This window comes from Heterodontus francisci, unplaced genomic scaffold (assembly GCF_036365525.1).
Source record: "Heterodontus francisci isolate sHetFra1 unplaced genomic scaffold, sHetFra1.hap1 HAP1_SCAFFOLD_594, whole genome shotgun sequence".
NCBI classification, from domain to species: domain Eukaryota; kingdom Metazoa; phylum Chordata; class Chondrichthyes; order Heterodontiformes; family Heterodontidae; genus Heterodontus; species Heterodontus francisci.
In genome coordinates this window covers 259,485-272,951 of record NW_027140509.1, presented here as the reverse complement: position 1 = coordinate 272,951, position 13,467 = coordinate 259,485, and the positions used below count along the sequence as shown (strand labels likewise).

The 13,467-nt window shown below is 56.4% G+C and overlaps 1 protein-coding gene across 2 annotated transcripts in view; it reads right to left on the bottom strand.

The window, feature by feature from the left end:
* The window catches only part of LOC137360028 (RAF proto-oncogene serine/threonine-protein kinase-like), a 197,589-nt gene extending 184,122 nt beyond the window's left edge, over positions 1 to 13,467 (bottom strand). For both annotated transcript variants that reach the window (XM_068025608.1, XM_068025607.1), the window contains exon 1: positions 13,404 to 13,467. The gene's annotated coding sequence lies outside the window, so the exon portion shown is untranslated. The remainder of the gene's footprint in view (positions 1 to 13,403) is intronic.

Sequence of the window (13,467 nt, the reverse complement as noted above, 5' to 3'; positions counted from 1 at the left end):
CTCCCCACGAATACTGTACCCCAGTGTTACACAGTGACAGACCTGTCCCCACCGGTACTTTACCCCAGTGTTATACAGTGACATACGTGACCCCATCAGTACTGTACCCCAGTGTTATACAATGACAGACTTGTCCCCACCAGTACAGTACGCCAGTGTTATACAGTGACAGACCTGTCCCCACCATTACTGTATCCCAGTGTTATAAAGTGACAGACCTGTCCCCACCATTACTGTATCCCAGTGTTATACAGTGACAGACCCGTCCCCACCAGTACTGTACCCCAGTGTTATACAGTGACAGACCTGTCCCCACCATTACTGTATCCCAGTGTTATACAGTGACAGACCTGTCCCCACCAGTACTGTATCCCAGTGTTACACAGTGACAGACCTGTCCCCACCAGTACTGTACCCCAGTGTTAAACAGTGACAGACCTGTCCCCACCAGTACTGTACTCCAGTGTTTTACAGTGACAGACCTGTCCCCACCAGTACTGTACCCCAGTGTTATACAGTGACACACCTGTCCCCACCAGTACTGTACCCCAGTGCTTTACAGTGACAGACCTGCCCCACCAGTACTGTACCGCAGTGGTATACAGTGACAGACCTCTCCCCACCAGTACTGTTCCCCAGTGTTATACAGTGACAGACCTGTCCCCACCAGTACTGTACCCCAGTGTTATACAGTGACACACCTGTCCCCACCAGTACTGTACCCCAGTGCTTTACAGTGACAGACCTGCCCCACCAGTACTGTACCGCAGTGGTATACAGTGACAGACCTCTCCCCACCAGTACTGTTCCCCAGTGTTATACAGTGACAGACCTGACCCCACCAGTACTGTACCCCAGTGTTATACAGTGACAAACCTGTCCCCACCAGTACTGTACTCCATACTGTACTCCAGTGTTTTGCAGTGACAGACCTGTCCCCACCAGTACTGTACCCCAGTGTTATAGAGTAACAGACCTGTCCCCACCAGCACTGTACCCCAGTGTTACACAGTGACAGACCTGTCCCCACCTGTACTGTACCCCAGTGTTCTACAGTGACAGACCTGTCCTCACCAGTACTGTACCCCAGCGTTACACAGTGACAGACCTGCCCCACCAGTACTGTACCACAGTGTTATACAGTGACAGACCTCTCCCCACCAGTACTGTAACCGTGTTATACAGTGACAGACCTGTCCCCACCAGTACTGTACCCCAGTGTTATTCAGTGACATACCTGTCCCCACCAGTACTGTACCCCAGTGTTATACAGTGACAGACCTGTCCCCACCAGTACTGTACCACCGTGTTATACAGTGACAGACCTGTCCCCACCAGTACTGAACCCCAGTGTTATACAGTGACAGACCTGTCCCCACCAGTACTGTACCCCAGTGTTATACAGTGACAGACCTGTCCCCACCAGTACTGTACCCCAGCGTTATACAGTGACAGACCTGTCCTCACCAGTACTGTAACCCAGTGTTATACAGTGACAGACCTCTCCCCCCCCCCCCAGTACTGTACCCCAGGGTTATACAGTGACATACCTGTCCCCACCAGTACTGTACCCCAGTGTTATCCAGTGACATACCTGTCCCCACCAGTACTGTACCCCAGTGTTATTCAGTGACAGACCTGTCCCCACCAGTACGGACCCCAGTGTTCTACAGTGACAGACCTGTCCTCACCAGTACTGTACCCCAGCGTTACACAGTGACAGACCTGCCCCACCAGTACTGTACCACAGTGTTATACAGTGACAGACCTCTCCCCACCAGTACTGTCCCCCAGTGTTATACAGTGACAGACCTGTCCCCACCAGTACTGTAACCCAGTGTTCTACAGTGACAGACCTGTCCCCACCAGTACTGTACCCCAGTGTTATACAGTGACAGACCTGTCCCCACCAGCACTGTACCCCAGTGTTATATAGAGACAGTCCTGTCCCCACCACTACTGTACACAAGTGTTATACAGTGACAGACCTGTACCCACCAGTGCTGTACCCCAGTGTTATAAAGTGACAGACCTGTCCCCACCAGTACTGTACCCCAGTGTTACACAGTGACAGACCTGTCCCCACCGGTACTTTCCCCCAGTGTTATACAGTGACAGACCTGTAACCACCAGTACTGTACCCCAGTGTTATACAGTGACATACGTGACCCCATCAGTACTGTACCCCAGTGTTATACAATGACAGACTTGTCCCCACCAGTACTGTACGCCAGTGTTATACAGTGACAGACCTGTCCCCACCAGTACTGTACCACAGTGTTATACAGTGACAGACCTGTCCCCACCATTACTGTACCCCAGTGTTATACAGTGACAGACCTGTTCCCACCAGTCCTGTACCCCAGTGCTTTCCAGTGACAGACCTGCCCCACCAGTACTGTACCGCAGTGGTATACAGTGACAGACCTCTCCCCACCAGTACTGTTCCCCAGTGTTATACAGTGACAGACCTGTCCCCACCAGTACTGTACCCCAGTGTTATACAGTGACAAACCTGTCCCCACCAGTACTGTACTCCAGTGTTTTACAGTGACAGACCTGCCCCACCAGTACTGTACCGCAGTGGTATACAGTGACAGACCTGTCCCCACCAGTACTGTTCCCCAGTGTTATACAGTGACAGACCTGTCCCCACCAGTACTGTACCCCAGTGTTCCACAGTGACAGACCTGTCCTCACCAGTACTGTACCCCAGCGTTATACAGTGACAGACCTGCCCCACCAGTACTGTACCACAGTGTTATACAGTGACAGACCTCTCCCCACCAGTACTGTCCCCCAGTGTTATACAGTGACAGACCTGTCCCCACCAGTACTGTAACCCAGTGTTACACAGTGACAGACCTGTCCCCACCAGTACTGTACCCCAGTGTTATAGAGTGACATACCTGTCCCCACCGGTACTGTACCGCAGTGGTATACAGTGACAGACCTGTCCCCACCAGTACTGTTCCCCAGTGTTATACAGTGACAGACCTGTCCCCACCAGTACTGTACCCCAGTGTTACACAGTGACAGACCTGTCCCCACCAGGACTGCACCCCAGTGTTTTACAGTGACAGACCTCTCCCCACCAGTACTGTACCCCAGTGTTCCACAGTGACAGACCTGTCCTCACCAGTACTGTACCCCAGCGTTATACAGTGACAGACCTGCCCCACCAGTACTGTACCACAGTGTTATACAGTGACAGACCTCTCCCCACCAGTACTGTCCCCCAGTGTTATACAGTGACAGACCTGTCCCCACCAGTACTGTAACCCAGTGTTACACAGTGACAGACCTGTCCCCACCAGTACTGTACCCCAGTGTTATAGAGTGACATACCTGTCCCCACCAGTACTGTACCCCAGTGTTATACAGTGACAGACCTGTCCCCACCAGTACTGTACCCCAGTGTTACACAGTGACAGACCTGTCCCCACCGGTACTTTACCCCAGTGTTATACAGTGACAGACCTGTCCCCACCAGTCCTGTACCCCAGTGTTTTACAGTGACAGACCTGCCCCACCAGTAATGTACCGCAGTGGTATACAGTGACAGACCTGTCCCCACCAGTACTGTACCCCAGTGTTATACAGTGACAAACCTGTCCCCACCAGTACTGTCCCCCAGTACTACACAGTGACAGACCTGTCCCCACCAGTACTGTACTCCAGTGTTATACAGTGACAGACCTGTCCCCACCAATACTGTACCCCAGTGTGACACAGTGACAGACCTGTCCTCAACAGTACTGTACCCCAGTGTTGTACAGTGACAGACCTGTACCCACGAGTCCTGTACCCCAGTGTTATGCAGTAACAGACCTGTCCCCACAGGGACTGTACCCCAGTGTAAGACAGTGACAGACCTGTCACCACCAGTACTGTATCCCAGTGTTATACAGTGACAGACATGTCCCCACCAGTACTGTACCCCAGCGTTATACAGTGACAGACCTGTCCTCACCATTACTGTACCCCAGTGTTATACAGTAACGGACCTGTCCCCACCGGTACTGCACTCCAGTGTTTTACAGTGACAGACCTGTCCCCACCAGTCCTGTACCCCAGTGTTTTACAATGACAGACCTGTCCCCACCAGTACTGTACCCCAGTGTAATAAAGTGACAGACCTCTCCCCACGAATACTGTACCCCAGTGTTACACAGTGACAGACCTGTCCCCACCGGTACTTTACCCCAGTGTTATACAGTGACATACGTGACCCCATCAGTACTGTACCCCAGTGTTATACAATGACGGACTTGTCCCCACCAGTACTGTACGCCAGTGTTATACAGTGACAGACCTGTCCCCACCAGTACTGTACCACAGTGTTACACAGTGACAGACCTGTCCCCACCATTACTGTATCCCAGTGTTATACAGTGACAGACCTGTCCCCACCAGGACTGCACCCCAGTGTTGTACAGTGACAGACCTGTCCCCACCAGTACTGTTCCCCAGTGTTCCACAGTGACAGACCTGTCCTCACCAGTACTGTACCCCAGCATTATGCAGTGACAGACCTGCCCCACCAGTACTGTACCACAGTGTTATACAGTGACAGACCTCTCCCCACCAGTACTGTCCCCCAGTGTTATACAGTGACAGACCTGTCCCCACCAGTACTGTAACCCAGTGTTATACAGTGACAGACCTGTCCCCACCAGTACTGTACCCCAGTGTTATAGAGTGACATACCTGTCCCCACCAGTACTGTACCCCAGTGTTATACAGTGACAGACCTGTCCCCACCAGCACTGTACCCCAGTGTTATATAGAGACAGACCTGTCCCCACCACTACTACACACAAGTGTTATACAGTGACAGACCTGTACCCACCAGTACTGTACCCCAGTGTTATAAAGTGACAGACCTGTCCCCACCAGTACCGTACCCCGGTGTTACACAGTGACAGACCTGTCCCCACCGGTACTTTACCCCAGTGTTATACAGTGACAGACCTGTCCCCACCAGTCCTGTACCCCAGTGTTTTACAGTGACAGACCTGCCCCACCAGTAATGTACCGCAGTGGTATACAGTGACAGACCTGTCCCCACCAGTACTGTACCCCAGTGTTATACAGTGACAAACCTGTCCCCACCAGTACTGTCCCCCAGTACTACACAGTGACAGACCTGTCCCCACCAGTACTGTACTCCAGTGTTATACAGTGACAGACCTGTCCCCACCAATACTGTACCCCAGTGTGACACAGTGACAGACCTGTCCTCAACAGTACTGTACCCCAGTGTTGTACAGTGACAGACCTGTACCCACGAGTCCTGTACCCCAGTGTTATGCAGTAACAGACCTGTCCGCACCGGGACTGTACCCCAGTGTAAGACAGTGACAGACCTGTCACCACCAGTACTGTATCCCAGTGTTATACAGTGACAGACATGTCCCCACCAGTACTGTACCCCAGCGTTATACAGTGACAGACCTGTCCTCACCATTACTGTACCCCAGTGTTATACAGTAACGGACCTGTCCCCACCGGTACTGCACTCCAGTGTTTTACAGTGACAGACCTGTCCCCACCAGTCCTGTACCCCAGTGTTTTACAATGACAGACCTGTCCCCACCAGTACTGTACCCCAGTGTAATAAAGTGACAGACCTCTCCCCACGAATACTGTACCCCAGTGTTACACAGTGACAGACCTGTCCCCACCGGTACTTTACCCCAGTGTTATACAGTGACATACGTGACCCCATCAGTACTGTACCCCAGTGTTATACAATGACAGACTTGTCCCCACCAGTACTGTACGCCAGTGTTATACAGTGACAGACCTGTCCCCACCAGTACTGTACCACAGTGTTATACAGTGACAGACCTGTCCCCACCATTACTGTATCCCAGTGTTATACAGTGACAGACCTGTCCCCACCATTACTGTATCCCAGTGTTATACAGTGACAGACCCGTCCCCACCAGTACTGTACCCCAGCGTTATACAGTGACAGACCTGTCCTCACCATTACTGTACCCCAGTGTTATACAGTAACGGACCTGTCCCCACCGGTACTGCACTCCAGTGTTTTACAGTGACAGACCTGTCCCCACCAGTCCTGTACCCCAGTGTCTTACAATGACAGACCTGTCCCCACCAGTACTGTACCCCAGTGTAATAAAGTGACAGACCTCTCCCCACGAATACTGTACCCCAGTGTTACACAGTGACAGACCTGTCCCCACCGGTACTTTACCCCAGTGTTATACAGTGACATACGTGACCCCATCAGTACTGTACCCCAGTGTTATACAATGACAGACTTGTCCCCACCAGTACTGTACGCCAGTGTTATACAGTGACAGACCTGTCCCCACCAGTACTGTACCACAGTGTTATACAGTGACAGACCTGTCCCCACCATTACTGTATCCCAGTGTTATACAGTGACAGACCTGTCCCCACCATTACTGTATCCCAGTGTTATACTGTGATAGACCCGTCCCCACCAGTACTGTACCCCAGTGTTATACAGTGACAGACCTGTTCCCACCATTACTGTATCCCAGTGTTATACAGTGACAGACCTGTCCCCACCAGTACTGTACACCAGTGTTAAACAGTGACAGACCTGTCCCCACCAGTACTGTACTCCAGTGTTTTACAGTGACAGACCTGTCCCCACCAGTACTGTACCCCAGTGTTATACAGTGACACACCTGTCCCCACCAGTACTGTACCCCAGTGCTTTACAGTGACAGACCTGCCCCACCAGTACTGTACCGCAGTGGTATACAGTGACAGACCTCTCCCCACCAGTACTGTTCCCCAGTGTTATACAGTGACAGACCTGTCCCCACCAGTACTGTACCCCAGTGTTCTTCAGTGACAAACCTGTCCCCACCAGTACTGTACTCCAGTGTTTTGCAGTGACAGACCTGTCCCCACCAGTACTGTACCCCAGTGTTATAGAGTAACAGACCTGTCCCCACCAGTACTGTACCCCAGTGTTACACAGTGACAGACCTGTCCCCACCTGTACTGTACCCCAGTGTTCTACAGTGACAGACCTGCCCCACCAGTACTGTACCACAGTGTTATACAGTGACAGACCTCTCCCCACCAGTACTGTAACCGTGTTATACAGTGACAGACCTGTCCCCACCAGTACTGTACCCCAGTGTTATTCAGTGACATACCTGTCCCCACCAGTACTGTACCCCAGTGTTTTTCAGTGACAGACCTGTCCCCACCAGCACTGTACCCCAGTGTTATATAGAGACAGACCTGTCCCCACCACGACTGTACACCAGTGTTATGCAGTGACAGACCTGTACCCACCAGTACTGTACCCCAGTGTTATACAGTGACAGACCTGTCCCCACCGGTACTTTACCCCAGTGTTATACAGTGACAGACCTGTAACCACCAGTACTGTACCCCAGTGTTATACAGTGACATACGTGACCCCATCAGTACTGTACCCCAGTGTTATACAATGACAGACTTGTCCCCACCAGTACTGTACGCCAGTGTTATACAGTGACAGACCTGTCCCCACCAGTACTGTACCACAGTGTTATACAGTGACAGACCTGTCCCCACCAGTACTGTACGCCAGTGTTATACAGTGACATACCTGTCCCCGCCAGTACTGTACCCCAGTGTTATACAGTGACAGACCTGTCCCCACCAGTACTGTACCACAGTGTTATACAGTGACAGACCTGTCCCCACCAGTACTGTACCCCAGTGTTATACAGTGACAGACCTGTCCCCACCAGTACTGTACCCCAGTGTTATACAGTGACAGACCTGTCCCCACCAGTACTGTACCCCAGCGTTATACAGTGACAGACCTGTCCTCACCAGTACTGTAACCCAGTGTTATACAGTGACAGACCTCTCTCCCCCCCCCCCAGTACTGTACCCCAGGGTTATACAGTGACATACCTGTCCCCACCAGTACTGTACCCCAGTGTTATTCAGTGACAGACCTGTCCCCACCAGTACTGTACCCCAGTGTTATACAGTGAAATACCTGTCCCCAACAGTACTGTACCCCAGTGTTATACAGTGACATACCTGTCCCCACCAGTACTGTACCCCAGTGTTATACAGTGACAGACCTGTCCCCACCAGCACTGTACCCCAGTGTTATATAGAGACAGACCTGTCCCCACCAGTACTGTATCCCCGTGTTATACAGTGACAGACCTGTACCCACCAGTAATGTACCCCAGTGTTATACAGTGACATACCTGTCCCCACCAGTACTGTACCCCAGTGTTATACAGTGACAGACCTGTCCCCACCAGCACTGTACCCCATTGTTATGTAGAGACAGACCTGTCCCCACCACTACTGTACACCAGTGTTATACAGTGACAGACCTGTACCCACCAGTACTGTACCCCAATGTTATACAGTGACAGACCTGTACCCACCAGTACTGTACCCCAGTGTTATACAGTGACAGACCTGTCCCCACCGGTACTTTACCCCAGTGTTATACAGTGACAGACCTCTCCCCACCAGTACTGTCCCCCAGTGTTATACAGTGACAGACCTGTCCCCACCAGTACTGTAACCCAGTGTTATACAGTGACAGACCTGTCCCCACCAGTACTGTACCCCAGTGTTATACAGTGACATACCTGTCCCCACCAGTACTGTACCCCAGTGTTATACAGTGACAGACCTGTCCCCACCAGCACTGTACCCCATTGTTATGTAGAGACAGACCTGTCCCCACCACTACTGTACACCAGTGTTATACAGTGACAGACCTGTACCCACCAGTACTGTACCCCAGTGTTATACAGTGACATACCTGTCCCCACCGGTACTTTACCCCAGTGTTATACAGTGACAGACCTGTACCCACCAGTACTGTACCCCAGTGTTATACAGTGACAGACCTGTAACCACCAGCACTGTACCCCAGTGTTATACAGTGACATACGTGACCACATCAGTACTGTACCCCAGTGTTATACAATGACAGACTTGTCCCCACCAGTACTGTACCACAGTGTTATAGAGTGACAGACCTGTCCCCACCAGTACTGTACGCCAGTGTTATACAGTGACAGACCTGTCCCCACCAGTACTGTACCCCAGTGTTATAGAGTGACAGACCTGTCCCCACCAGTACTGTACGCCAGTGTTATACAGTGACAGACCTGTCCCCACCAGTACTGTACCCCAGCGTTCTGCAGTAATGGACCTGTCCCCACCGGTACTGTACCCCAGCGTTATACAGTGACAGACCTGTCCTCACCATTACTGTACCCGTGTTATACAGTGACAGACCTGTGCCCACCAGTACTGTACCCCAGTGTTATACAGTGACATACCTGTCCCCACCAGTACTGTACTCCAGTGTTATACAGTGACATACCTGTCCCCACCAGTACTATACCCCAGTGTTATACAGTGACAGACCTGTCCCCACCAGTACTGTACCCCAGTGTTATATGGAGACAGACCTGTCCCCACCAGTACTGTACCCCCGTGTTATGCAGTGACAGACCTGTCCCCACCAGCACTGTACCCCAGTGTTATATAGAGACAGACCTGTCCCCACCAGTACTGTATCCCAGTGTTATACAGTGACATACCTGTCCCCACCAGTACTGTACCCCAGTGTTATACAGTGACAGACCTGTCCCCACCAGTACTGTACCCCAGTGTTATACAGTGACAGACCTGTCCCCACAAGTACTGTACCCCAGTGTTATACAGTGACAGACCTGTCCCCACAAGTACTGTACCTCAGTGTTATACAGTGACAGACCTGTCCCCACCAGTACTGTACCCCAGTGTTATACAGTGACATACCTGTCCCCACCAGTACTGTACCCCAGTGTTATACAGTGACATACCTGTCCCCACCAGTACTGTACCCCAGTGTTATACAGTGACAGACCTGTCCCCACCAGTACTGTACCCCCGTGTTATACAGTGACAGACCTCTCCCCACCAGTACTGTACCCCAGTGTTATACAGTGACATACCTGTCCCCACCAGTACTGTACCCCAGTGTTATACAGTGACAGACCTGTCCCCACCAGTACTGTACCCCCGTGTTATACAGTGACAGACCTGTCCCCACCAGTACTGTACTCCAGTGTTATAAAGTGACATACCTGTCCCCACCAGTACTGTACCCCAGTGTTATACAGTGACAGACCTGTCCCCACCAGTAATGTCTCCCAGTGTTATCCAGTGACAGACCTGTCCCCACCAGTACTGTACCCCAGTGTTATACAGTGACAGAGCTGTCCCCACCAGTACTGTATCCCAGTGTTAAACAGTGACAGACCTGTCCCCACCAGTACTGTATCCCAGTGTTATGCAGTGAATGACCTGTCCCCACCAGTACTGTACCCCAGTGTTATACAGTGACAGACATGTCCCCACCAGTACTGTACCCCAGTGTTATACAGTGACAGACCCGTCCCCACCAGTACTGTACCCCAGTGTTATCTAGTGACAGACCTGTCCCCACCAGTACTGTACCCCAGTGTTATACAGTGACAGACCTGTCCCCACCAGTAATGTCTCCCAGTGTTATACAGTGACAGACCTGTCCCCACCAGTACTGTATCCCAGTGTTATACAGTGACAGACCTGTCCCCACCAGTACTGTAACCCAGTGTTACACAGTGAATGACCTGTCCCCACCAGTACTGTACTCCAGTGTTATACAGTGACAGACCTGTGCCCACCAGTACTGTACGCCAGTGTTATACAGTGACAGACCTGTCCTCACCAGTACTGTACTCCAGTGTTGGTGTTTGGGTTGGTATCAGGGTTTGTGGGGGGCACTGGGGTTTGTAGGTCTTGGGTATTATGGTCTGCTGGTGTATTGGAGTATGCAGGGGGGCGAGGGGTGGTGATCATGGGTGGTGACCCCGGGGGGAGGGGTATGAGGGGGAGGGTTACCCCAGGGGAGGGGTATGAGGGGGAGAGGGTGACCCTGGGGGCAAGGGTGACCCCGGGGGGGGCGGGAGGTTGTGCCCCAGGGGTTGGTGACCACAGGGGGGAGGGACAGGTGATCCCGGTGGGGGGGTGACCCCGGCGGGAGGGCCAGGGAGGTTGTGACTCCGGGGGTTGGTGACCCCAGGGGGAGGTGGTGACCCCGGGGAGGTGGTGACCCCGGGGGAGGTGGTGACCCCCAGGGGGCAGTGGTGACCCGGGGGGAAGGGGTGACCCCTGGGGGCTGTGACCCCTGGGGGTGGTGACTCCAGGGGGGAGGGGGTGACCTCAGGGGGTGGTGACCCCGGGGGAGGTGGTGGGAGTGATACCGGGGGGGAGGGGGTGACCCCTGGGCGAGGGAGTGAATCTGGGGGGTAGGGAGTGACCCCGGGGAGGGAGGGGGTGACCTCTGGGGGTGGTGGCCCCGTGGGGGCGTGGTGGGAGTGACCCCGGGGGGGAGGTGGGAGTGACCCCGGGGGGAGGGCCAGGGAGGTTGTGACTCCGGGGGTTGGTGACCCCAGGGGGAGGTGGTGACCCCGGGGGAGGTGGTGACCCCCAGGGGGCAGTGGTGACCCGGGGGGAAGGGGTGACCCCTGGGGGTGGTGACTCCAGGGGGGAGGGGGTGACCTCAGGGGGTGGTGACCCCGGGGGTGGTGGTGGGAGTGATACCGGGGGGGAGGGGGTGACCCCTGGGCGAGGGAGTGAATCTGGGGGGTAGGGAGTGACCCCAGGGAGGGAGGGGGTGACCTCTGGGGGTGGTGACCCCGGGGGTGGTGACCCCGTGGGGGGGAGGTGGGAGTGACCCCGGGGGGGAGGGGGTGACCCCGGGGGGGAGGTGGGAGTGACCCCAGGGGGAGGGGCTGACCCCTGGGGGTGGTGACCCCTGGGGGTGGTCACCCCGGGGGGGAGGTGGGAGTGACCCCGGGGGGGGGGGGGAGGGAGTGAATCTGGGGGGTAGGGAGTGACCCCGGGGAGGGAGGGGGTGACCTCTGGGGGTGGTGACCCCGGGGGTGACCCCTGGGGGTGGTGACCCCGGGGGGGAGGTGGGAGTGACCCCGGGGGGGGGGGGAGGGAGTGAATCTGGGGGGTAGGGAGTGACCCCGGGGAGGGAGGGGGTGACCTCTGGGGGTGGTGACCCCGGGGGTGACCCCTGGGGGTGGTGACCCCGGGGGGGAGGTGGGAGTGACCCCGGGGGGGAGGGGCTGACCCCTGGGGGGTGGTGACCCCGGGGGGGGGGAGGTGGGAGTGACCCCGGGGGGGAGGGGCTGACCCCTGGGGGTGGTGACCCCGGGGGGGAGGTGGGAGTGACCCCGGGGGGAGGGGCTGACCCCTGGGGGTGGTGACCCCGGGGGGGAGGTGGGAGTGACCCCGGGGGGAGGGGCTGACCCCTGCGGGTGGTGACCCCGGGGGGGAGGGGCTGACCCCTGGGGGTGGTGACCCCGGGGGGGAGGTGGGTGTGACCCCGGGGGGAGGGGCTGACCCCTGGGGGTGGTGACCCCGGGGGGGAGGTGGGAGTGACCCCCGGGGGAGGGGCTGACCCCTGGGGGTGGTGACCCCGGGGGGGAGGGGCTGACCCCTGGGGGTGGTGACCCCGGGGGGGAGGTGGGTGTGACCCCGGGGGGAGGGGCTGACCCCTGGGGGTGGTGACCCCGGGGGGGAGGTGGGAGTGACCCCGGGGGGAGGGGCTAACCCCTGGGGGTGGTGACCCCGGGGGGGAGGTGGGAGTGACCCCGGGGGGGAGGGGCTGACCCCTGGGGGGTGGTGACCCCGGGGGGGGAGGTGGGAGTGACCCCGGGGGGGAGGGGCTGACCCCTGGGGGTGGTGACCCCGGGGGGGAGGTGGGAGTGACCCCGGGGGGGAGGGGCTGACCCCTGGGGGTGGTGACCCCGGGGGGGAGGTGGGAGTGACCCCGGGGGGGAGGGGCTGACCCCTGGGGGTGGTGACCCCGGGGGGGAGGTGGGAGTGACCCCGGGGGGAGGGGCTGACCCCTGGGGGTGGTGACCCCGGGGGGGGAGGTGGGAGTGACCCCGGGGGGGAGGGGCTGACCCCTGGGGGTGGTGACCCCGGGGGGGGAGGTGGGAGTGACCCCAGGGGGAGGGCCTGACCCCTGGGGGTGGTGACCCCGGGGGGGGAGGTGGGAGTGACCCCGGGGGGGAGGGGCTGACCCCTGGGGGTGGTGACCCCGGGGGGGGGAGGTGGGAGTGACCCCGGGGGGGGAGGGGCTGACCCCTGGGGGTGGTGACCCCGCGGTGATCCTCCTGAGTTTGTTGTCACCCAGGTTTCTCCTTCTTCCCGCCGACTCCCAGCCTCCGCTTTCACCTCTCGGGAGGGCCTTTTCCAAGCCGCGGGGGTTGGAGTGGGTGGGGGGGAGGGGTAAACCCTCCATCCTTCCAGCCACGGTCGGCCCGGGTCTGACCCTCTCACTCCCCGCACCGGCCTCCGCCACTCACCTAATTAACCTGCGCCATCTTGGCCCTCCTCTCGCCGCCCGCCGCAGAGCCCGCCCCCCCCTCC